This window comes from Equus asinus, chromosome 10 (assembly GCF_041296235.1).
Source record: "Equus asinus isolate D_3611 breed Donkey chromosome 10, EquAss-T2T_v2, whole genome shotgun sequence".
NCBI classification, from domain to species: domain Eukaryota; kingdom Metazoa; phylum Chordata; class Mammalia; order Perissodactyla; family Equidae; genus Equus; species Equus asinus.
Window position 1 is genome coordinate 90,503,346 of NC_091799.1, and position 26,774 is coordinate 90,530,119.

At 35.7% G+C, this 26,774-nt stretch overlaps 1 protein-coding gene across 2 annotated transcripts in view; it reads left to right on the top strand.

The window, feature by feature from the left end:
* CDH12 (cadherin 12) overlaps positions 1-26,774 on the top strand; it is a 935,429-nt gene that overhangs the window by 260,886 nt on the left and 647,769 nt on the right. The gene's annotated exons all lie outside the window — the stretch shown is intronic.

Here is a 26,774-nt window from a genome sequence, read left to right on the forward strand (position 1 = left end):
ATTCAGAATGTAATATAAATAGAACAGGGAAGTACTGTTTGCTGAGATTATCTAATCAGGAAAATGGTATAGTTCAGAAAATATAACAATAGTGTATTATCTGACAATATTCTTTCAGAAACAAACCCATTCTTCATTGAGAAGAAAATGGGCTGACAGCTAATTAATGCATTTATACTCTCAGAGTTCTGAATCACCTTTAGCTTCTCAAGAGAGGTATATCCCTGTACAAACTCTGAAGCCTATGCATAGCTATGTAACATATCTCTTGTTCTCTATAAACAGATCCAGTAAATAATGGACTAGACATTCACAAAATAACCTTTAAAAGTAACTCACACTAACTCCCTATTCAGTTCTGCTACATGACTGTTTTAACTTTCTAATTAGAAGAGTTCTGAAATGAACTTTCTTGAGGACACTGTTTTCAGCATATACACTATAAAACAGCCCCTGAATGGGCATCAAGATGAGTCAGTATGATTTAAACTGCAAAAGTTTTCTCCTAAGGTATGACCATCTGAAACACTTTACAACCCAGTTTTGAGATGTATATGTGTGTGTATATATAAACATGTATATATTTTTTTATCTCAGATGAAATACTGAGTGGACTAGCCTATTTGTTTTGCATTTGCTTGAGATCAGAGTAAAATAAATAGGTTCGCCTTTTGTAATACTGTGAAATATGTAAACACTAAGATGATAAGTGGAGCTCTAGAAAATAAATTTACTTTGACACATCATGCAAAAAGCTTTCAATATGTTATTAAACATGTTATACGTATGAATTGTAGATCTTGTGTCTTTCCTAGAAAGCACATTACACTTTATTCCTTCTTGACTATGTAGAAGTGACGCACTTTACTAAATTGGGATGCCAGGCAGTAATAGAATGTTCCTGATGTAATGTGCTCTGTGATTTATGGTAGAGTTCAGCATAATGCTAACTGAAACTTCAAAGAACAATCTTTTCTCCAGATATGCAATCCAGGGCTCACAGTATTTTACAGATGGGGTATTGCTTAATATTATCTAAATTAAACTGACTCGAGGTATGGAAATTCAATGATCGCTTTGTTTACACATAGAAATTTAGGCAATAAAATGGTCTGAAAATTCCAGAGAGTTTTCACAAATCTCTGTTTTTTTAAATTTTTACTCACTGCTGCTATTGCTTTCATAATTTGTATTCATTAATATGCATTTTTATTTCATTTATTATAGAATTAATAACATGAATACACTGAGCAAAATAGTAAACTGTAGTTTTATGCCACAGCAAATCTATACGGTGTTTTACTGACATTATTAACTCATACACATATTTAATAAGACAAATATTTCATCTAATTCTTCACAAATAAACATTTTTCTCAATTGCTCTGATAATTTTACCTTGTACTTTAGCGATTATCTATTCAAAGATGTTAAAGATGTTCAAAGATGTCAATAAATGAGAAAAAGAGAATGAGTATAATTATATTTTATATTATTTATTAATATAGCATTTAAGGTATAAAAGGAAATATTTTATGGATTAATGCATAATTACTAATGATTATGCTGTCTACAAGACATATCTTTATTGTTATGAATGCTTACCAAATGGTCTAAAATATATAGTCTGAGCCCACCAATGATAAATGTTGCTACCCTTATTGCAGGCTTGGTATAGAGTTTGTTATGACCTTGCTCTTCCTGTTCCCCAGGCATCTCCTGAATCATCTATGGATCTGTATTTTAGCAGGCTTATCTGTCTTTACCTTATCTGTCTTTACCTTGTCTGTCTTTACATGTCTGTTAGCATGTTAATTCTTGTCACACAATTTCAAACAATGTCATGGCTTGAAGTGGCAAAAACATGACCCGTCATTGCTGAAACTAAAGATAGTTCTAGTTGATTGAAATGCTGTTGTAATGGCTTTCTGTCTACGTATTCAAGATAACCCAAGAACATTCTGTACAGGCAGAGTGGTGCCAGCATGGATGGATATGGAGCCAGTAATAGAGATGGCTTCTTTAAGTCCTTTGAACTACATTGCTCTAAGAGTCTCAGCACAATGACATCATAAACTTAAGGGTAGGAAACTGTTCTCCCTCTTTGTACACATATTCACCTCAAAGGTAGACAGAAGCACCTTGTAAAAACCCATCACAAAATCATGTGGTGCCTAGGCAGAAAAGTGATTGAAAAATCATGTTATGTGTTGTGTGTGTGTTTTTATATAGACTGGTATAGTATATATATATTTTTCAAAGGAAACACAGAATCAGAAGTGTTTTCACTTTTTTTTTGCTGGGAAAGATTTGCCCTGAGCTAACATCTGTTGCCAATCTTCCTCTTTTTTTTTTTCCCTCTCCAAAGCCCCAGCACATAGTTGTATATTCTAGTTGTAAGTTCTTCCAGTTCTTCTGTGCAAGCCACCACCACAGCATGGCTACTGACAGGTGAGTGGTGTGGCTCTGCGACCAGGAACCAAACCCTGGCCGCCAAAGTGGAGCATGATGAACTTTGACCACTAGGCCATCAGGACTGGCTCTGGTATAGTATTTTTTGCCAGTTGTCAGTAAAATATGCTTTACACTTGGCTTCCTCTAATTTGAAAAATGAAGGTCACCTGTAGCATCTCCTTCCAATGGGGCACATTTGATGCTCTGATCATATAGTCATTGCATGGGAGGGAAGATGTGTTACATATATGTGTGTATATATAATGTGTTCTACTACAGGGTATTTTTAATGTACTCATTCAAAGATGGATTATCTGAAATTCTAATATAATGGATGTTCTTTTAATCTTGTACAGAATGTGAGGGTTCTTAGGCTTATAGGAAGGGACCTGCTCTTGCTACAGAGTGAAAGGGTCTGGAATGATTGTGTAGAGTTAGTTGCTGCTACCAAATAATTATATGTCATTATAAATGGAACTGATCTGTCCTCATCAATTATCTTCTTGTCATTGTTTTGGCTGCTTAATTTTTCATCAGATTTTAAACAGCAAGAACCTCCACTTGTGAACAACGTCTAATTTCGTATTGCAATGCATCAGTTGAAGGCAAGGATGATGAGGAGGAGAGAACCTAGAGGAGAGAAGAGAAAATGGACCCATTTTTCCCACATTGTTGTCTTTTCTCACTGCTTCTACATACTTTTCTTTTTAATTTTTGGATATGAAGAGAAAGACAAAAGTCTTGATATTTTTCCAGCTTTATTGAAATATAATTGACATTTAACACTGCATAAGTTTAAGGTGTATCATGTAATGATTTGATATATGTATATATTGCAAAGTGATGACCACAGTGGGGTTAGTTTACACATCCATCTCTTCACATAGTTGCAATTTTTTTCTGTGTGGTGAGCACTTTTAAAAGTTACTCTCTTAGGAGCTTTCATATATGCAATACAGTATTGTTAAATATAGTCATTAGGCTGTACATTACATCTCCAGGACTAATTTATCTTTTAAATGGAAGTTTGTACCTTTTAACCACCTTCACCCATTTCCCACTCCTTACCCCCTGACCCTGGCAATCACCAATCTGTTCTCTGTTTCTATGAGTTTGGTTTCTTTACATTCCATGTGTAAGTGAGATCATACAGTATTTGTTCTTCCCTGTCTGCCTTATATCACTTAGCATAATGCCCTCAGGATTCATCCGTGTCATCACAAATGGCAGCATTTCCTTTTTTTTTTTTTGTTGAGAAAGATTAGTCCTGAGCTAACATCTGCTGCCAATCCTCCTATTTTTTTGCTGAGGAAGACTGGCCCTGAGCTAACATCCATGCCCATCTTCCTCTGGTTTATATGTGGGATTCCTGTCACAGCCTGGCTTGCCAAGCAGTGCCAAGTCCGCACCTGGAATCCAAACCAGCAAACCCCGGGCTGCTGAAGCGGAACCTGCAAACTTAACTGCTGCACCACCAGGCCAGCCCAGGATTTCCTTCTTTTTTATGGCTGAATCCATATACATATATGGATGTATATAACATTGTATATATTATGTATATATGTGTATGCAACAATGTATATGTATATAACATTTTCTTTAACCATTCACTCATCAATGGACATTTAGGTTGTTTTCATGTCTTGGCTGTTGCAAATAATACTGCATGGGGTACACGTATCTCATAGGGATATTTATTTCATTTCTTCTGGATATATACCCAGAAGTGGAATTGCTGGATCACATGATAGTTCTATTTTTAATTTTTTGAGGAACCTCCATACTGTTTTCCATAGTGGCTGTATCAGTTTACTTCCCCACCAACACTGTACAAGGGTTGAGAGGAAAGTCTTCAGATTACAGACTTGTCCCAGGGTAGTGAAATCTCTTAGGGGGTGCCAGGAGCTGCTTATTTAAAAACTGTTGTGTATTTGAAGCATCGTATTTTTCACAAAACTAGGCATGTAGTTTGAAATATGTTTACAGGTATGGGTATTGATGCATAGGGAACGTATCTTAGGACCAAAGATTTGGACTGTCATAGGACATTAGCTGAACTTGGAAATTCTGAAATTCAACATCATTATTTTAGATATAAGACCAAAGAAGTCCAGTCCATTAAATAAGGTTAGCGTGACAGAGCTCGTTTGCGGTAAAAATGTGAACAGAGCCTAGATTGTCTGCATCTCTTTTATTCATTTTCTTTCTATACTGTAGGTTCCAAGAATGAAGAAAATCACATTTATTTCTTGGGTACACTCTTATTTTCCTTTTGGTAGTTCAAGCTAGAGACACTGCTGACTCCAGTGCCCATGTTCAATGGATATTAAGCGAAGATATCATAGTTTGATTATTAACAAATTTATTTTTAGTCTAAATAATTGTTTTGAAGTAGTCTCCAAATATTCTTGTCAGTCATTAATTAGTGAATATTGACTGGAAACTTTTGAACTCTCACTGTCCAGTATCAATTTAATAGCTCAATTCGCCAGATTTTCTTACAGGCTTTTTATATTCAATAACAAACGGAAAAAGAAGTACATTACAGCATTCAACAAAATTTTTAAAAAATCTTAAAGTAGTGTGTGTACATGAAACCAGAAGAATGTACGTACTATATTACTGGAACACAGTCTCCCTAGGTTTTGTTGTTATCAAAGGTGTGTAATTTATTCTCTTTTTATGTGAGTGACATTAAGAAATTTGTTGGTGATTTACATGTTTTGTGTGTGTTTATCTCATTTGATCCTCCTATATATCCCATATTGTATATGGCCTAGGCATTTTTTACCCCATTTGACACTTAAGAAACAATGGATAAAAGATAATTTATTTGCCTTGTCTCACAGTAAGCTAGATAGAGAGATTGAGAATGAACACAATTCCTCTGGCTCCAGTGTTATTGCTCTTTTCCCTTAATTGAAGAATTGTAGGAACTTGTAGTCAGAGTTTTCTTTGACCTTATTAAATAAGTTACTAGAAAATTAGCTTTTTGTCTGAGAAGACACACATAGGAAATGCCTTGTGAAAAAAATCCTATTTATTGGTATTTGCCTATATAGATGCTAGTGTCAAAAATTATCAATGCTGATGAACATAAAATTGAAGTCAAACATCTGTGACTTCCACACACACTTTTGCAGAGACTGCTATAATCTGTATCATAGGTGTCATTAACTTAACCAATTAAGTTCAACATCCTAGTTTCTGTTGGCAAGTGTTACTATTTTTAGGATTTTTCGTCATGTCTTACGTTGCTTTGTTGCTCTTACACCTCATGAGAGAAAAAATCACATTTATGTTAGTTTTTTTAAAATTCCCTACTGTAGCCAAAGGGTGATAAACATGAACTGTCTCAGTAATTAAGTCAAAGTGCTACTCGTAAGTTCCACTGAGAAGAAGCCATTGCTAAAGGTGGTTACTTTAAATACAAACCAATCATTAATTTCAAAGCCGCTTCTGGGAACTCTCCTGGTGATTATAAATCACTAAAATTGGTTTACAACTGCACTAATATACTTTAAAATAACTTAGTAGAAATCATGATTGAACAGCCAGTTGGCAATCTGAATCATTTTCTCTTCTTCACACATTTATTTTTCACCCATTATCCTACAGGAAGCTATCTGTTGGATTTCAGTGGTAACGTGTAATTATTTATTAAAATAAAAAACAATTTTGCTTTTGAAAACAAGGTAGGGTTTATGTAATAAGAAGTTGTGTGTCAGCAAGAACATGAGAGTTTTACTAAGAGAGATAGTAATATTATCTTTACTTATTCTAACCTGGAGGTAAAAAGTACCTTGCAGTTGTTACCATGGATTAAACATTATAAATTAAAACCATGATCAGAAAACTGCCATCTCTTAAAAGTGATGTTATAGTCATTTTTCTAAGGCATGTACCTCTTTCGAAACTTAGTAGAATGATCTATGAAAGTAACATAACAGTAATAAATCTAATCTTTAGTGGCTTTGCATTCTGAGTAAATAAAAGCAAATGCCCATGAATCAATTCTGCTCAATTCAAAACTAGAAATACCATATGATCCAGCTATTCCACTTCTGAGTAGTTATACAAAGAATATGAAAACACTCATTCAAAAAGAGATACGCATCCCTATGTTCATCACAGCATTATTCACAATAGCCGAGACTTGCAAGCAACCTAAGAGCCCATCAATGGATGAATGGATAAAGAAGATGTGGTGTATGCATACAATGGAATACTACTCAGTGATAAAAAAGACAAAATTTTCCATTTGTGAAAACATGAATGAACTTTGAGAATATTATGCTAAGTGAAAGAAATCAGACAGAGAAAGACAAGTACCATATGATTTCACTCAGATGTGGAAGATAAACAAACACATGTATAAGGAGAACAGATTGGTGGTTACCAGAAGGGAAGGGGGGAGGGGGGAGGGTGAAATTGGTACAGGGGCACATGTGTATGGTGATGGATAAAAACTAGACTATTGGTGGTGAGCACACAGTCTATACAAAAGCTGAAATATAATAATGTATATGTGAAATTACACAATGTTATAAACCAATATGACCGATAAAATAATTTATTTAAAAGAGATATGTTAGTGAGTTATAAGGTGCTGACATTGGGTTCAAGTCCTGGAAGAGTCAGAAAAATCCTCATTGGAGTCCTAATATTGCCAGGTGTGTCTTTGGAAAAGTCCCAAAGCTTAGATCCTAGTTTTACCCTCTTGTCACTTGAGAGGCCAGAATTATGTCTCTAAGATATAGGTCCTCAGTCTCTCATTGGTAACTTTGGAGGCAAATGGATTTTGAAATTCAGGCCTTTTTGGACTTTAAAATGATAATAAGGCAAAAACAAAGTATATTACATAACATCACCACTGAGCTGTGCGAACACACCTTGTCATGAAACACACAGGGGACTGCCAACAACCTCAGTAAGGAGACGCTTTCCCTCTCCAATGGCCTCACAGCAGCCTGTCAGGTTTTGCCACCAAGTGAGTTTGTGCCAAACTTTGAACAAATATTTTCACCTTCAGTATACTTGAGATATTAGAATTTTAGAAAAACACGGTGTCTCACACCACACAGCTTGATGAGTCTAAAATTACATCCAGTCTAGATGCTAGGGCTTTACATCATTTTGCTGAACCTTGAGTGTTTCATCTCACACTTCATGTGCAAGAGACCGAAGCAGGAAATGATGAGTTTTTGGCAAACTGCCAAAGCCCTGCAACAGCTGCATGTCCAGGTGGGACTTGATGGGGCTTTGACAGGGAAAGTGTCACTCAAGTGTCTGCCACCATTGTTGTCTCATGGCAGGAGGTGGGCCATTTGATGCCTTAGTGGGTGTGATAGCTACAATTAATCCTCCTGGCAGCAATGGCCTGTGCTCAAGACTTATTCATCATTTCTAAAAATACAAATCTAAATACCAGAAAACAAATGACTTCCCTCGGAGACCAAGAGACTGGACCTCACCCCTCCCTTACTCACATAACCCTACCAGTAAGAGTGAGACCCTTTTTACATCTCCACTAAGAAATGCTTAAAATATGGAGACTGCCAATCATGAAACACAGGTGTGGGTAATTAAAGCATTGAAAATAATTGCTATGTATATATAAATGCGTGAGTGTATATCCAGACATTATTGATGTGTCACTCATCAAGTGATAATTTTTCTGAACAGAATTATATCTTTTTTTTTTTTTTCATTTTTGGGTCTTTCTATTAAGTGAGCTTTCTTGAAACTCTTAGTGAGCAGAGGCCAGGAATGTTCAAGTGAACCTGGCTTTACAAATGAATGTATTCTTTAAATTTGAATGTAGGTGGAACCATATTTTAATTTCACTAGAGTAACAGGATACTAAAAGTATTCCAGTGTGAATCATTTTCTTCCTAATGCATATAACGTCTAAAGTACTGTAGGCTTGAGATTTTACAAATCGATTTTTTTAACTGTATAGTAATTTGTGAATTAAAAATAGCTTCAGAGGAAGTTTTTTGTACCATACAACTACTAAATGCTTTCAAAATGTGATAGATATATTCTTCCTTTTCTGATTTCTCTTCTAAAGATTGAATAATGTTTATGGAAAATTTTAAATTGTCAAAAAAGCCCTCTTAAAATGGCTTATTTGGACTTAAGCACAAATCATAATTTCTACAGTGTTGCATAATTTTTCCTTAAATGTAATATTGAATATTGAATTAATGATGTGATACAGAATTGCTCTCTCTCTCTCTCTCTCTATCTCTCGTTCCATAGATAATATATACAATATGGTATCTGATACTACATGCATATATGGACATGCTCATCCTCAAGCTATGCTGTGTGACATTTCGGTAATTAAAAATCTAAAATTACTGTATGCTGAAAAAATAAATATTGTCTCTTTGTCAATCAGCACACACGTTTTGTTGTTCGCTTGGAATATTGGCTTAAAAACAAGAAATCAGAGTAGAACATCTCATTGACATTCAATAGGAAAATAGTGCTGACAGAATGTTACAAGAACTAGAGTGGATCCAGTCCAAGAGAGTAAATTAAAAACAGTCTGATAGCTGTCTTAACGTTTTACAAGGCAAGCAATATGATCAAGTTGTTGAACTGACATCATAAAATCATTTGAAACCAAGATTGGGTTCTGTTTCAGAGATACAATTTTTATAACCTTGCCACTTTGATTAAACAGTGCAACTCTGAAGCTTAGGAAAGTAGGGCATCCATACAGATTGCATACATAAAGCCCACTCATTCACTCATACATACTTTTATGTACATCCTCAAGGACAAATGAGCAAACTTTTCCTGGAATTGAATTTGGGCATCACCTTATTTATTTGGCCACTTATCCGTGTCTTGCTTTATAAACATTGCATATTTACACGAAGTTCTGACATGTATTTTCATACAATACATCCTCTTGACAGTGCAAACCGTGGACAAGTGAGAGTGAGAGTCTGCTTTGCCACCTGACACAGGAAGATTTTTCACCACCCTTTCCAGGAAAATCTTCTGCTCCATCAGTTTTTTATTCACTTGTTCATTCATTGACTGGCAACATGGTCAAAACTGAAATAATAATACACTCATTAACTTGGTGTGTATTTATTGAGCAATAACTGTGTGCTCAGCATCATTCTCAGTGATTTGCAGGTATGGCCTCTCCTCTTACAGAGTCCCACTTCAATGAAATATCTTTCATTGAGGTCACCTTATTTATGTACATTAAAGGAAGAAAAATGTGTCATTCATTCATTCACCCAGTGATTCAAGAAATATGTGTGTAAATATAAGCACATACTGCTTGGTAGTACACAGAATGTCAATATGCACATGTATCATTTACTCTTCTAAAGAACATCCTGACATTTTGGATGTAAAAGCTGTACCTAGATCTGTGTACAGATTTCTATCTATGTATTGTAATATTATTAAAATTGTCATATATGTTATTATGTAATGGATTAGTACAACTGGCGAGATCTGTGGTGTTCTATTTCAATGTGGTACATATGCTGTGGCTACTCCTCAAACATTTTGATATCTGAAAACAACAGACAAATACATAAATTGAGCATCAGTGTTACATAAATGTTTTTATAAAAGTGTCAATCTGAAACAGATCAGAATTAAAAAACCCTGCTCCTTCACCAAATATTACTTGAGAAGTCTTGATCTGGACCAGCGTTTCTAAAATGGGTATGACTCTCTCCTCCTCTTCTCTGTCTGTGGCATTTGGGAATGTCTAGAGGCATTTTTGGTTGTCACAACAGAGGGACTGGTCGTGTCACTGGAAACTATTGGGTAGAGTCCAGAGCTGCTACTAAACATCCTACAATGTGCAGGATTGTCCCCCGTAATAAAGAGGTTTCCAGCCCGAGATGTTAGTGGTGCTGATGTTGAGAAACCCTGCTTTAAAGCTAATCATGAAAGCTTGGAGTTTATAGCATAGAGATTACCCCATCTGTGTTATCTCTTCTTAAAGAGAGAATTTCCCTGAGAAAAATGTTAAAAGAGTTGATAGTAAAGTGATATGAGATGAGACTAGAGAGAGTAGAAGGCCTGAGAGAGTGTTGCAGTAATTCAAGTGTGAAGAGATAGAGGCTTTGAGACCGGAATAGACAGGGTAGTGAGTAAGAAAGAGGAAAACAAATGTGAGCTGGATGGGATGGGGTGGGAGTGAAGAAGGAAAGATTAACTTTAGGCTTCCTGACATGTCAATCCCTTGTGGCCCTGGGAACATACTGCTGGTGGTACTGGCAGCAATTGGAGGAGACTGAAATGGGAAAGATGAGCCAGTTTTCAGATGTTTGTCTTATTGCATGATGTAAACATCCTACAACACACAAGGCAGCCTACAACAAAGAATTATGCACCCCGTAATGTTTATAGTGCCCTAGTTAGATAACTCCAGTGTTGTGGACTGAATATTTATTTCCCCATAATTCGTATGTTGAAGCCCTAATCCTCCAGTATAAAGATATTTGGAGATGGGACCTATGGTAGCTAGTTAGGGTTAGATGAGGTCATGAGGGTGGGGCCCTGTTCTGATGGCATTAGTGCCCTAGTAAGAATACATGTCTGAGAGCTTTTTCTCCCTTTCTCTCTCCACCACGTGAGAACACAGTGAGAAGGTTGTGTTCTAGCTGCAAGCCAGGGAGAGAGCTCTCACCAGCACCCAACCGTGCTGGCACCCTGATTTCAGACTTCCAGCTTCCAGATCTGTAAGAAATGAATGTCTGTTGTTCAAGCCACTCAGTGTTGTTTTGCTAAGGCAGCCTGAGCAGACTAATATACTCAGTCTAGACCATTTCAGACACTAAACACAACAGTCATTCCCAGCTTTTTCTTAAAGTGTTAAGAAGTGATACCACTATATAAAATTCCTCTTAGATTTCACAAATATGTTATTTTTATTTGGAATAGACCTTTTTCCTATGCCAACTGGACTGGATTTAAGATTGTTTCTCTTTCCCGTTCAAGCATCACTCTTCAAATCTGCTTTATTAACATCACAATTTAGCAGCAACATTCTTACCCAGTTGATAGTTGGATATAAAGAAGATTTCTTTACCAATATTTAATCCCAGTACCTTAAAGTTTTGCTTAATGTGTATATTACTAGAAATTTCAGCCTGTCTTGCTGCTCATTTTCTATTAACGGCACAGTAAGAAAATTTCTGTCTCAAGGTCATAATAAAAGGTGCTTATTTGATCAGAAGCAAAGCCTTCGGTATATCAGCAGTAACGAGGTCAAAGCCCAAAGGTTAGGGCTTTAATCTTTTTAATGAATTTTGAATATTCCTTTCAAAATTCAGTGTTATTTCTACAGGTCACAAACGAGGCCATTTACATCAGGAAAACAGTAGAGAAATAAAACTAAGAAGAGGTTTTTGTGCAATCAAGTGGACTCAGAGCTGAGCTAAGCATTGGAATATCTAGCTTAAAGTTCATACAATTAACCTGCCATGTAAATAAACGAAAAATAGTTCATGGTCCCCAAGTAAATTCAGTTTTTGATCACTGCTTCAGTGGTTTTAGCTCCACATTTTTAGCTATGCATGTTTTGTTATATACCCTACAGAACTTCTAGGAAAGAGGCAGAATTTTAGGTAGGATAATCAGTATGGCCACACTTTATCAACGTCATATATGATGTTGGCTGATGCAACACATTAGCACAGTTCGCAACAAATAAATAACTACATTAGGACCGGGAAAAGCACTATTTCCAATATCTAGCAAATAGAAATGCCTCATCTAGGTAACAGCGACAATAACAATAATTGCTAACATTTATAAACACAAGCAATATGACAATTACTTTGTTCTGTTTGGTGGCCCAGGGTTTACTGGTTCGGATTCTGGGCATGGACCTCTCGGGCCGCTTGTCAAGCCATGCTGTGGCAGGCATCCCACATCTAAAATAGAGGAAGATGGGCATGGATGTTAGCTCAGGGCTGATGTTCCTCAAAATAAAAAGTTATTAAAGATAAAGAGATTATATAACAGTAATTTTTTTTTTAAAGATTTTTTTCCTTTTTCTCCCCAAAGCCCCCCAGTACATAGTTGTATATTTCTCGTTGTGGGTTCTTCTAGTTGTGGCATGTGGGACGCTGCCTCAGCGTGGTTTGATGAGCAGTGCCATGTTCGCGCCCAGGATTCGAACCAACGAAACACTGGGCTGCCTGCAGCGGAGCGCGCGAACTTAACCACTCGGCCACGGAGCCAGCCCCTATAACAGTAAATTTTTTAACAAAAACTGTTTAGTATCCGTTTGGTTATGTAACTGCTATTACCCTGTTTTAGTTATCTAAAGCTCTCTAATCAACCATTCCCAAAATTTGTGGCTTAAAAAACCGGCAATGATTTATTATTTCTCAGTGGGCAGATGTACTAGTCAGAGGTTCCCCAGAGAAACAGAAGCATAGAATCAATTGGATATATATACAAAGATATGTTGTAAGGATTGGCTCACACGAATTTGGAAGCTGAGAAGTCCCGTGATCTGCCATCTGCAAGCTATAAACACAGGAAAGCCATCGGCATAATTCAGTCCAAGTCTAAAGGTCTAAGAACCAAGGAAGCCTACCGTGTGAGTGTCAGGCTGAGGGCGGGAGATGAATGATGTCCCAGCTCCATCAGTCAGGCAGAAAAAGGGGTGAATTCTCCCTTCCTCTGCCTTTAGTTTGATTTAGACCCTCAGTGGAATGGATGAGGCCCACCCACCCTGGGAAGGGCACTCTGCTTTACAGAGTGCGCTGATTTAGACGCTAATCTCATGCGGAAACACCTTCGCATACACACCCGGAAATAATGTTTAGCCAAATATCTGGGCATCCTTGATCTATTCTAGATGACACATAAATTTGACCATTACAGCAGGAGTGAGTTGTATGTATTTGCTGTTCCACACAGTCCTGGCTTTATTCACAAGCCTAAAACCCTTCACTCTTCCACATGGTCAGTCTCTCTCTCTCTCTCTTTTTACACACACACACACACACACACACACACACATTGGGGTGGTGTCTCCTTTTTCAGTAGTCTAGCTTGGACATCCTCATAGCATGGTGGCAGGTCTCCAAGAGGAGGAAGTAGAGGCTGCTTCTTCTCTTAAGATGGTGCTCACAGGTCCCAGAACATCACTTCCACTGCAGTCTATTGGTCAAATTGAGTCTACCAGGAAAACTAGATTCTATTCCTTGATCTGAGAGGATATGTATGGACTGTCTAGTCAATGATTTTTAGCAAATTTTAGAATCAACAATAAAGAATGTTTTAATTGTTTTGGACATATTTAAAGCATAAGGAAAATAAGACAAATAAGGACTTTCATTGCACATTTTATGTGTTACTGATTAGTTCTAAAAAAGTTTCATAAAAGCAAGGACTAGAACTTCTAAAAGTTCAAATATGACAAAAATGGCTATTATAGGGCCAGCCCGGTGGTGTAGTGGTCAAGTTTGTGTGTTCCACTTTGGCAGCCCGGGGTTTGCTGGTTTAGATCCTGGGCATGGATCCACACACCACTTATCAAGCCATACTGACAGGTGTCCCACATATAAAATTGAGGAAGATGGGCACAGATATTAGCTCAGGGCCAATCTTCCTCAGCAAAAACAGGAGGATTGGCAGCTGATGTTAGCTCAGGGCTAATCTTCCTCAAAAAAAAAAGGGTATTATACATGTATATACTCTTGAAATTGATATACATGCAAGTATATATTAATCTAAATAAACAAGCACCTAAAAACTCCTCTAAATTGAACTCTTAAAAATTTTACAGAATTTTTATTATGTTTCTCAAAATTCTTGAAATGTCCTACTAGCCCCAAAATTTTCTACTGTTCTCAATAAACACTTGAGGTTTCACATGGAGTTGCTACAGCGGCTACCATACTCGAATTTTAAACCAGACCTACATTTCAACATGCGAGGGGCCTATGCTTTCTTCTGTTTTATTTTTGAGTTTTCAATATGAGGTTTCTTTAATGAATTAATTACTTACCTGAAAAGCGAGGATAAAAATCTCACCACACAGCTTACACTCAGAGAAACAAGATCCATGATAGATTTAATGGTTTATTCAAGGTCAAATAGCAGGTCTATAAGAAACATGCAGAAAAAATGTCTCTTGACTTTGAATTTTTGCTCTTCAAAGTGACAGTGTTTTTTATATCATAACTGGTATATTTTGACAATAATAGAATTATACAGGAAAAGAAGAATTGCAAGAAATATGAGAAGATGTAAAACAGGCTTCTTAGCCTTGGGACTATTCATATTTTTTTCCCAGTTAAATATTTATTGTTGGAGGCTCTCTTGTGAATTGTAGGATATTTAGTAGCATCCCTGGCTTCTTTATAGTGGATGCCAGAAGCACCTGTTCTACAAGTTGTGACAACCAGAATGCCTCCAGCCATTGTCAGATGCCCCTTGCGTGGCAAAATCTCCCCCAATTGGAACCACTTGTATAAAAAAAATTTTTTTAAATAGTTGATGGTTGGAGAAGAACATGAGACAGAGACAGAGTACAATACGAGAACATCCATTTTCTTTGATAATTCAGTGAGGGAATTTTCAGGGTTCCTTCTTTCAAGCATCAAATAGCATAGAGATTTGCCCTGTATATTTTTGTACTATAGATTGCAATAGTTTAATGTTTTCTACCTAATGTTCTTTTATTATTGAATGAAATAATAGCATTACACAATGCATAAGATATTATTTAATATTTTAAATTTTTGATTATACGCTTGTCACAAATATGTCACAATCAGTATAACCATTCCACAAGAACTTTTTAAACTTTACAATTTCCATCAATTCTAACACTTTTGGGGATCACTTCCAGGTTTTAGTTGTGCCATGTTAATATCAATTCACATCTGAGACTTTGTAAACAGAAGTCATCAAAAAAGTTAAGTGCAAGAAGGATTCAGCATACTATAAATTTAAAAGTCAAAGCTAGATCTGTACTTCCCCATGGTGAAATTAAGTCGTCTTAATTCAGCAGAAATTTAAATTAGCAGAATTAGAGCTTGGATAAGTTATTTTTGAGCTCTTGGAGGCATGCTTTAAAAAAAAAAACCAGCTGGTATGTCTTAGATTGGTTGGACCCAGATTTTTTACAAATTACTGAATTTTTCCTATTAGGAACTCTGAAACTTTTGGATGCAGACAAACTATGAGACAGCTATCATTTGACCATCAGAATTGTCTATACCAAAGCAAATCAGATAAATCAGATGGTAGCTCTATTCCTGCATGTATCATAGTATTACAGATAAAATTCCCTTAGTATGAGCAAAGGAAGCCTTGAGAAAGTACAGGAAGTATAGGCCAGACAGAAGGCCTGCATGTTATTGTGCCTGTGTAGGCATGTTAGCAATTTCACCTCACTTCGGTGGGATTCATACCAACATTCAGAAAGGATCTGAGGAAGGGCCCATGGATGGGCCTTGTACCCACAATCCATCCCTTCCTTGGAGGGTTCTTTCCTGTTCAGTGTCATGGATTTGAAAGGAAACCAAAGCTGAGTGTTCAACAGCACAAGCTTTATTCAATGGCCAAAGAATGCAGAAGCGGGAACACAGTTTGCCAATCAACTTCTCAGCTCTTGGAGCAATCAAGCAGCTGTTATAATGGGTCAAGGCAATAAAGCGGAGGAATAGTCATAACAATACAGGGAACTGGGCAGGCTTTTCTTGAAAATGGGGTGTCCAGCTCTTTTCTTTCCTCATTTGGCCTAGTGATTCCTGTCACAGTAGCAAGTAGGTGTGTCATTTAGTGTGGTAGTGTATTATAATGAATGTATAATGAGCTGTGGAGTCTATGTCAGCTCAAGTTAGACCACCATGTTGCCTTCAACCAATTTAAACTGGTCCTGACCACAGATCTTAACTATCTTCTCCTTTCTCCCTTTGTGGTTTCCTGTAAGCTAAAGGTGATATGGTAGGCTTGTTCTGAGTAGGTTGTGGTTAATATTTTATGGAGCCAGGGACCAGGGTAGCAGGCATCAGAAAGCCTGGTGAGATGTGTTCACATGCATTGCAGTTAATGTTTTCTCTCTTTCATTTTCTACCTTCTCTTATTTTCTGTTTCTTATTCTGGACCTCTTGCTCAGCCACATATAACTTCTTCCTCAAAATCCCTGAGATGTTGACCCCTTTCCACACTTCATGGTACTTGAGAGAGGCCCCTGACCATCCCCAATCTCAGGATGGCATCCTCCTCCTCAGCCCTGCCTAGTGGTCCAGAGTCCAGAGACCCTCTGTGGCAAATTCTCCAGGACTAACCTGGGGCTGTCATCATGTTGTGGGAGGGGCTGTTTCCTGGCTGTACAGGAAATCACAGAGAATTCAAGGTCTAACTGCTTCTCCTACAGACTTTGAGCCAGTCTTTCTAATTCTACACCCATGTATTTCCTTACATTGGAAGGCACAGGTTGCCTCTCTTTCTGTGTCTTTTCTGCATTCTTTGGTGTGAATTGGACTTCCTCTTGGCATTCTTACCGACAAATTAACTATTATTTCTCTAGTGTTCTTCACCACTGCCCCATCTACTTTTTAGTATGCCAGATTTTGTTACTGTTTTCTGTTCTGCTCTGTATAACTTTGTGGGTGTTTGTTTTTGTTTCATTTAACAATTATAGTACTGGTTTTTCAGGAAGGAGTAGTGATAAACATATCATACCACTATATTTAACTCTCATGTTTAAATCTCTGAGTAATTCTTCAGAGTAGAAAATTTAGGAGGTAATTGAAAAGACTGCTTAAAGTTAAGACAACTTGTAACTTTGATAGAAATTTACACCTACATGAACTGAGTGTTATTTTACCTTAGAAAATTAAGATATTTTCACAAATTAGAAGATTGTCATTTAATATTTGGGTTGTTGGACCCAGTGCTCTCTATGTTGATTTATATGAGCTGTTACTTGTATCTTTATTTGCATTTTATAGTGTTAATATGAGAAACTCAGGATAATAGGTATAATTATTTTAATAAAAACACTAATAAAACTTAATATGTTACACATTTTTTTACATAATATGTTACACATTAGAATATATACATTTTCTAAGTTCAGGGTGATGTTCAATCCCTCCCCTCCCAGCTACACCCCATGTTTTGCAGATGAATGCACTGAGGATTAAAGTGCGAATGTTCAGTAGATCATGTTAATGAATGTGATGGATACAGCAGCCATTCAAATTCAAAGTTAAAAATTGGCCATGCCATTCTTTTGTCCTAGGCATTTGTTTCTAAGCCATTTCTAGTGCACCATTTGATTGTAGGAACGTAAGATGAAAATCAGTGAAAAGAATTAAAGAAGAGAAACACTGAGATGACACCGTAGCATTCATAACAACACTCATTCATCTTCCCCCAACTAAAAAGCCTGAATTTCCAACAACAATTGTATAGAGCATATTGTGATTAGACAGCAAAATGAAATTGAGTTGCACTATTTGTCTTCAGCACGTAGCGTTTGGTTTTTAAGAGGTGGGAGGTGGACAGAAGAAGATGATGGGGAGGGGAGTAGGTATTTATGGATTTGGGGAAAAATTTCCAAAACACACACATACAGAAAAACTTTCATGAGATGAACATGTGTATATTCATGTAAAAAGTTTCCACAACAAATATTAAAGTTCTGTAATGAGGAATGTAATTTTCCAAAGAAGAAATTAGCTAGGATTGATAGCCCCCTTTCAGAAATTTATAAATATGTAAATTGCTTTGATAATCCAGTAATAAATATACCTATAGATTAACAGAGAGTAATTAAAAATTGAGAAGAGCTATTTACTATTTTATTTGCACAACTACAGATATGATTAAAAAGTTATAGTTATCCCAAAGCCTTTTGTTACCATTGACAAAACTTTGAATTTTAAAGTATATTATTATTTTCATCACTATTACTTTTAAGATGGTTTAAGAGATCCATTCAGCCACTTTTGGAAAAGTTCAATATAAATCATTAAATATAGCTATTTTTTTTCACTAGAAAAGAAATTGCACTTTAAAGTTCAAACCTGGCAAACTGAGCATTTTAATGAGGCAAGTATTTCTACTGGGCCAAGTTTCTTCAGAGAAAGAATAATTCTATGCTTTTAGCAAAATGTTAGACATCTTTAAGCACTGCCCTTCTGAAAACATCTGAAGCCAATATATTTTAATAGACTTCAAGATAATCTCTTGTCTTTTCTTCCAGATGAGTCCATGTAAAATTCATTTAGGTTAATGTGGACGTTAAATATATGAAAAAGCAGAATTAGGACAAAATGGAAAGTTATACGCTCTTATAATATCCCAAAGTTACCTTGTCCCACAATTTCATTTCCTGGAACAAAGATGAGTTCTTTTCCAAGTGTGATTTCATTACAGATCCCATTCCTGCAAGACCCATCCTTCAGAAGGGACTTACTTATTGCTTGGTGGTTTGAATTTTACTTAAAACAGACATCTTTAACTTAATAATAGCTAACAATTTGAAGCAGGAATGGCAAAAGTCTAACTTGAAAGTCAGTTATTGTACTGAATAGAGAACTTGAATCCTAACAGCTTAATTTCAAGCTCTTAGTGTTGTGTTGTTTCTTTGATATTTCCCGGTATATATACTGTTTCCCAGAAGAAGTTTCTTCAGGTAACAGATTTGACAGTCAGCAGTATATGAGTCCACAGAGGGTCCTTTCATGCTGACCCTTTGTTTTTAGATCCTGGAAGAGAATGATCCTTTTGTAATATATTACAGAGAAAAATTTTTCTCCCTATTGCCAGTGCCTGCTTGCACTGGGACAAAGATGACCAATGTCTCTAATGCCTTGCTCTAGTCTAAAGGGGACGTGATGGTTAATTTTATGTGTCAACTTGACTAAGCCCGGCAGTGCCCAGATATTGGGCCAAATATTGTTCTGGGTGTGTCTGTAAGGATATTTCTGGATGAAAGTAACATTTGATTCAGAAACCAGGTAAAGCGGATTGCCCTCCCTAAGGTGGGCGGCCCTCATCCAATCATTTCAAGGCCTGAAGTGGTGAGAGAAGTGAAGAGGTCAATAAAGTCAACAATAAAATGGCAAGGCAGGAGGACTAACCTGCAGCGGTGATAGGATAGGAAAGAGGTCCTTGGATATAAATGATATTATACAGGTAGAACATGAAAATTTTGATATCTGGGAAAATAAACTATGAGAGACAGACGGAAATAGTTCAAGACAATTCAGAAATTTGAGCCATAGATGATTAGGAAAGATTGGTTTCTTTCCTGGGTGTGCATGAGGTGAGTTTGTTTTGAGCCATATTACATTTTAATGGATAGTGGTATATTCATGGAGAGATGTCAGGCAGTCTATTGAAAATGGAAGGAAGAGAGTCTGAAGCCTGTAGAGCATATACAGATATAGAGGTTGCATAGAAAATATTTGAATATATGAATGTATGTGAGACTCCCATGGAGAAGAGTATGAAGAGAGAAACAGTAATGACACAAAATCAGTACTGGCACCTCTTTTAAGGGAAGCAGAAATTACTGAAGGAGTCAAGGGGAAGATAAAAGAAAAAGAAAATCCAAGAACGGGTTTTCAAAGTCAAGAGGGAGATTAACCACATGAATTTCCACTGAGAGATCCAGATACCTAGTGGTAACACCAATCAGGAAGGATTTTCCTCAGAATTGCAGGACACTCTTGAGAGATCCATTTCACCAGCCTAATGATGGCAGAAGCTATAGTGCCCAAGGATACGGTGTATGAGTGGTTGGCAAAGTTGCTCCTTAAGCTTAGGAGTCAGCAATCTTTGGCCTGCTGGTCAAATCTGGCTGGCCAACCTCTTTTTGTAGAGAAAATTTCTTTGGAATACAGTTATGTTCATTTAACTACTGTCTATGGCTGCTTTTACAGCACATTGGCCTCATGGAGCAGTTTCCACAGAGACCTTATGGCTTGCAAATCCTGAAATATTTAACATCTGGCTCTTTACAGAAAAGATGGCTGACCTTGCTCTGGCGATAAACTAATATTGCTAGTAAAATGGTGCGATAGTGTCATAGGACACCACTGCAATAGTTAACATTCGTGTTTACTTATGAAGACTCTCCATCACTTTGTGGTTTGGTACATGGATTAGGCTCTCCATTCATCTGGAAGTTGATTGAGGGTAACTATTATATGTCCTTTCTATTCTGTTTACTAAAGACCTGACCATAAATACAGGCTCCAAAATTTTAATATTGCTCCTATTTACTTTTTTACTTACCACATTCAAAGAATAAAATGTTAAACATTATATGTGCAAACTTCAGAACTTCCAAGAGACTAACAAAAAAGATGAGTTTAAAAGTGTAATTAATATATATTACTAAGATAAAACATCATTAAATATTAATATAATAAAATATTAATTTCGATCAATGATTCTGCTTCCCCTGTTTAATTGCCCATTAAGTTGCAAAAAGATAAAATTCAAAATTCTATTTGACAAAAGTGGAAACAAAACACTTCCTATAGGGATTTTTTTTAATGAATTTTATATTACCAGGAGCATGTTAGGAACAGGAAGCATACCATCCCCTCTCCTCTTCCCACCTTCTCCCAAGATAAGGAACTATCTGTTAATAAGAATATGCTCTGGTGAGAAAAAGAAGGGATAAAGAAAGCAAGCTTAATAGCTTGTCTCACAAACAATGCAACAGAGCAAAGACGTCTAAAAGGTAGACAGCAGAACTGCACAATAAATGATTAACTCAAACCAAGTGCAATATATTTATGCATACCTATGATAAAACAATGGATGGTCCTTTTAATCTAGTTCATGTCTAGCTGCCAGATATTTCATTATATTATGTATGTTAGTCACAAATGTAGTTATCTACAAATAACTACATTGTCTTTCTAAAATATTGACGAAGAAGTCCTTTTTGCTACCTATTGGGGTCACTGAAGAGCTACATTTTACTTACACTTGAGCTGACGCTGTTAATTACAACCCTAATTTACTGAGCTTGTGCTGTGTTGAACAAGGAACGGGCATTCCTTGTACCAATGAGAGTTCTGTTCTTCTTCTCCATGGTCCTTGCCCATCTCTCTCCTGATGGCAGGGTCGGAAGTCAAGAGTGAGGCCAACATTGTTAAAAGATCACATTCTTGGAATTCAAGGATCATGGTATATCTAGTCCAAGAAAGGTCACGGTTGGAAGATGTAGTGTTTGACAATTATGCTGTAAAATTCCCAACAGCAAATTTAACACATCCGGAAAGAAAAAAAGATCTTTCCTATTTTTTAAACTAATCTAGGAGAGAAATGAATTCATTGCCATCATTACCAAAACACGGACACAAACTTTGGGAGGGTCACTGAAAGCCAGTGTTCATGGACAGTTCAGTGGATGAGTAATGGCATAAACTTTATTAAGTAAGTGGCATTAGGGGACTGCAGAGGCAAGAAGCTCTATATTGTTTCCATACAAGTGGACTTCAAAAAGCCATTGTGAGTAATAATACAGCTGCGACCTTTTTCTTGTGGCAGAACATGTAAAACTAGCCAATAATGGTGCCTTCAATAGTAAAGAACACAGATAGAGTTTCTGGACCTGAACAGAGTGAGATGGTGCTTGGACACTAGGAAGAATCTTCACATGCACTGTTTTGGCAATACCCAAATACATTAAATCCTCTTTTCTACTCTTATTCTTAATCTTCATCAGTAAATCACTACACCTCAGATGAGGTGGGTTATAGTACAAATTTTAATCAAATTGTTTGTATAGACAGGGGCCCACAGAAATACCTGCTTGGACCCTGTGCAACCTATGGGTAAGTCTGTAGAGAGCTGCTGTAGGGAATGATCATGAAAGTTGATGAAAATATCATGAAAAATATGCTAGGAAGCTTGGCGGGCCCAGTGGAAGTTGGAGGCCAGGCAATTGTAATGGCATTAATCTATAAAATTGTGAGATATTCTCTCCCCCAGCATCTAGATGTTGGTCGTGGGAACAGGAAAAAATCGTCTTTGCTTAGATTCTGGTAAAATGTAAATAGAGGAAAAAAAAGACAAAGAATAAGATTGTAGATACAAGGGAATAATTAACTACCGTTTTGTGGTACCATGGCTGGGTCGGGGGGAAAAATCTTAAGGAAAATGTAAGGGTCTGGTGTTCTTCACAATTTATGGCAGCAAATACGGGCATCTTATTTTTATGTGGCTTTGATGGCCACTATTTTTTTGTAATCTTTCAGCAGCTTACTTTATTTTGAAGCCATACCTAAAGGTACACTGATCCCGGGACCTCTACACTGTTCTTTTGTTTTTGAGGAAGATTAGCCCTGAGCTAACATCTCCCACCAATCCTCCTCTTTTTGCTGAGAAAGACTGGCCCTGAGCTAACATCCGTGCCCATCTTCCTCTACTTTATATGTGGGATGTCTGCCACAGCATGGCTTGATGAGCGGTATCATGTCTGCACCCAGGATCCGAATGGGCAAACCATGGAGTGCCAAAGTGGAACATGTAAACTTAACCACTGAGCCACCAGGCTGGCCCCCAAACCTCTACACTTTTAACCTCATTATTTCTTCTTTCTGAAACCACCTGTTATTTTTCCTTTCCTTGGAAAATTGCTATTTATCCTCCAAGATCTACTTCAAATGTTTAAACATTTGTGAAAAACCTAATTCCCTTGGCTGTGTCAGTTAATTTCTTCATCTTTGTGCCTCTATAGAACCTCTTTTATATGACTCGCAATATTGTATTTCAAACATTTGCTTAAGTGTCAATTTTATCTTTGATTTTGTATATTTCCTCAGGACAGAAATTAGATCTAGTCCATTTTCTTATTTGGTGTCTATGCTGTGCTTAATAGTTTTCTGAATAAACAATAGAATAAATAGTAGAAATGAAGCATGGAGAAAAAAGTAATGAACATACTTTCTCTCTGGCCTTTTTTTCTTTTCTTAAATAACAGAGTAGTACTAAACGGATGGTTCTCTGCCTTCCAATTCAATAAGTATTAATATATGTTTCTAAATGTGTGCACTTTTAATGCCAACATAACTTCCATAAATACATATGAACAAAACACAAGAAATATATGAGCTTGAGATAGAAATGCAAATTACCAATTTGAATAAACACATTCATATTGATATTAGGAAGCTTAAGATTTGAGAGGCACAAGTAATCAAAATAGAAACTATAGATCTTTTTGTTCTTTAAAGGAAATATTGAAAAGCCTATGTCCTGAATTTTTAATTTGTTACTAATTTATTGCTAGGAAAAAATAACGAAAACTATAGCTTTAACAAGTTTCCTGATATGTAAACCCTAAAATATAAAGTATCGGTAATTTATATGATAGAGTTCCAGCTTGTTAGTCCTGTGGTTAATTTTCTAGTTTTAAAGAGGGTTTTTGTTGTAATAGTGTGATTTCCTCCCACATCTGGAAGCTCTAAATCATTTTTTTAACAAAGTTTTTCTATAGTTTCCTATTTGATAATATTAACTTTGTTTTAGAAATGATATTTTAAATTCCCTACAAGCATAAACATTTTTAAGTGAATAAAATGTGACTTTGTTATCTGAATGATCAACCTAAAAGTATAGAACTTACATTTTATACATATTCAAGACAATTAAATTTTGGATTTTCAGAAAGCGAAATTTTAAATATAATAATATAAATAAGTGTTAATTAAGGCAAATATTTAAACAATGTTTACAAATATAAATGTTAACTCTAATTTTCAAGCAATTTCAAAAAATATTTCCAAAACTCTAAATACTTTTCATTTTGAAAATATAAAATATTTTAGAATTATTTTATGTCTTGTGGCTTTTATCTTTCCTTCATTGGTCTGTGTTTAGAACTAATGCTCTGTTTTAAAAGACACATTATTTTCTTCTACCGACATATAACCTCACTATGTGCACTTTAGAAAATAAAAAAAGACACTCAAAATTCAATGATAAAAACAACATAAGTTAATTTTTTTGTGTGTAAAGAAGTGTTCCCCTCATCTTAACTTCTTTCATCTGGTATTTTTGTCCATTTATTTTTTTAACACCTCTCTGATGTTTCTTTCTGTTTCTGTATTTATATCTTGTTTTCTTTATAGCTTTTTTCCTAGTTGATATAATGAATATACATTTCAATTTTATTGCCATTATCATAAGTGTTTGTAGTTATAAATGTAGTTTTCTAATTACCTCTACCAAAAATTAGAACATAGCAATTAACTTCTTATTAAAAATGAAAAAGTACTTAATTTTTCATAATTTTATTTTACTACTTCCCAGACTTTCTTGATATAGTGGAGATGTTACATCTCTTCTCTTTCAGGAATAGTAATGGTCATTTATATTCTATTTTATACTTGTATATAGAATTATTTATACTTGTGTCCTTAAGTGTCTTTTTTTGGTTGTTTTTGAGTTTTTTTGTCAGATCGTTTATGCCTAGAGTCAGAATTTTGGGTTATGTGATATTCAGGAGTGTGACAAATTATTTGTAGGGGAACTGTACCAATTCGTATTTTTGCCAGTATTGTATTCAATTCAATTCAATTCAACTCAAATTGTCCTCCAATTTCAACACTGGCCATTTTTATACATTTTATTTTTGCCAACTTAGGTGTTGTAAATTGCATCTCACTATGGCCTTAATGTGCTTTGATCTCTTCACTAGTAAATTTGGGCATCATTATAGAGATTTTAAGAGTCAGTCATGTTACTTTGTTTCAAAAAATAACAGTTTAAAGTTTCAAGTAGTTTTATAGTAGATTGTTTAATTGTATTGTAGAGTTACTTTTATAATCCAGTTAATGATTATTTGTCGCATCCATAACAAATATTGTTTCTCAATCTGTGCTTTCTCTTCTTATTTTATTATGTCTCAATGAACAAAAATTTTTAGCGGTGTTATAGAAATTTATCAGCCTGTCTTTGTATGGATAGTATATTTTAGTACTCTTCTAATAATTTTCTATGCCATGTTAATAACTATATTTTATTATATTTTGTCAAAAACTTTATACTTTGATCTTTCTCATTCAAGTGTTTGGTCTACCTGGGATTGATTTTTGCATATTGAATGAGGTACGGATATAGTATTTTTTTAATCAGAGATAATCCAATTTCTCAGTACTGCTTATTGAATAGTCTATGGTTCCCTACTAGTTTTTCACATCTGCTCTGCTCTATGTCTAGTTTTCATTTGTGTGTGTATGTGTGTGTTTCAAGGCTCTCTCTTCTATTTCATTGATCAATAATTCTTTCCCATAGCTCATTTCCTACTGTTTTAAATAATATATTTTATGTCAGTATTCAGTAGGACAAAACCATCTCCTTCTCACTTCTTTATTAGTATTTTAGATATTTTCAGACTTTAATCTTCCACATTAGTCAGTATCAATTTTACCACTTCAATGAACGAAACTTATTCTTTTTGCCTGGGATTATTTGAACTGGTAAATTCCTAAGATTGATTCAATAAACAAGATATCTCTGTCCACTTATTTAGTTCTTATTTAATAATTGTCAATCAAGTTTTACAATTGCATCAATAAAGGTGTTAAAAGAGAAATGAGGCATATTAAATTTTTTTAAGAATTTATCTGAGCAAAAATCAATTTGAAGTGGGCAGTGCCAAACCGCAAGTGATTAGGAGTTCTCTGCCAACAGGAGCTCAGGAAGAGACTTCTATAGAAAAAGTGCAAAATAAAGAAAGAAAATCTTTTGATTGGGTGTAGCTTAAAGCCTAGTTGGCTGTTTGTAATTGGTTGTCCTTAGGTTTCAATTTTGTGACCTTGAGACATTTATGGGCTTAGATGTTGCTTTGCTTGTGGGGGCTACCGTGGCATTAGAGCCACCTCAGTCTAATGGCCGCCTTGTTTAATTAATTTAACAAGGGTGTTCTACCCCTTTTTGTTAAGTTTATTTCTAGATATATTTAATGAATATCAATAAGGTGCATGATTTTAAAATTGCACTTCTTAATTCTCGTTTCAGGTCTATTGGAATGCGATTGTCAAACATTGTTCAGAAATTTTGCTAAAATCTCTTATTACTTGAAAATCTTTCATGGATAATACTTTCAATTTTTAAAGCAAAATACCCTTACATCTCCAAATAATATTCGTGTTCTTCCTTTATAATCCTATCTCTATTGTTTCTCATTCTTTTCTTATCTTACTGAATATAAAGGACATTCATTATGTTTGGTGATTTTCGACTACAGCCCGTTTTATTTGTTGGAAACTAGCCTTCAAATTTCTTTATGGTGTATGTTGTGAGTTCTTTTCTACCCGGATGAT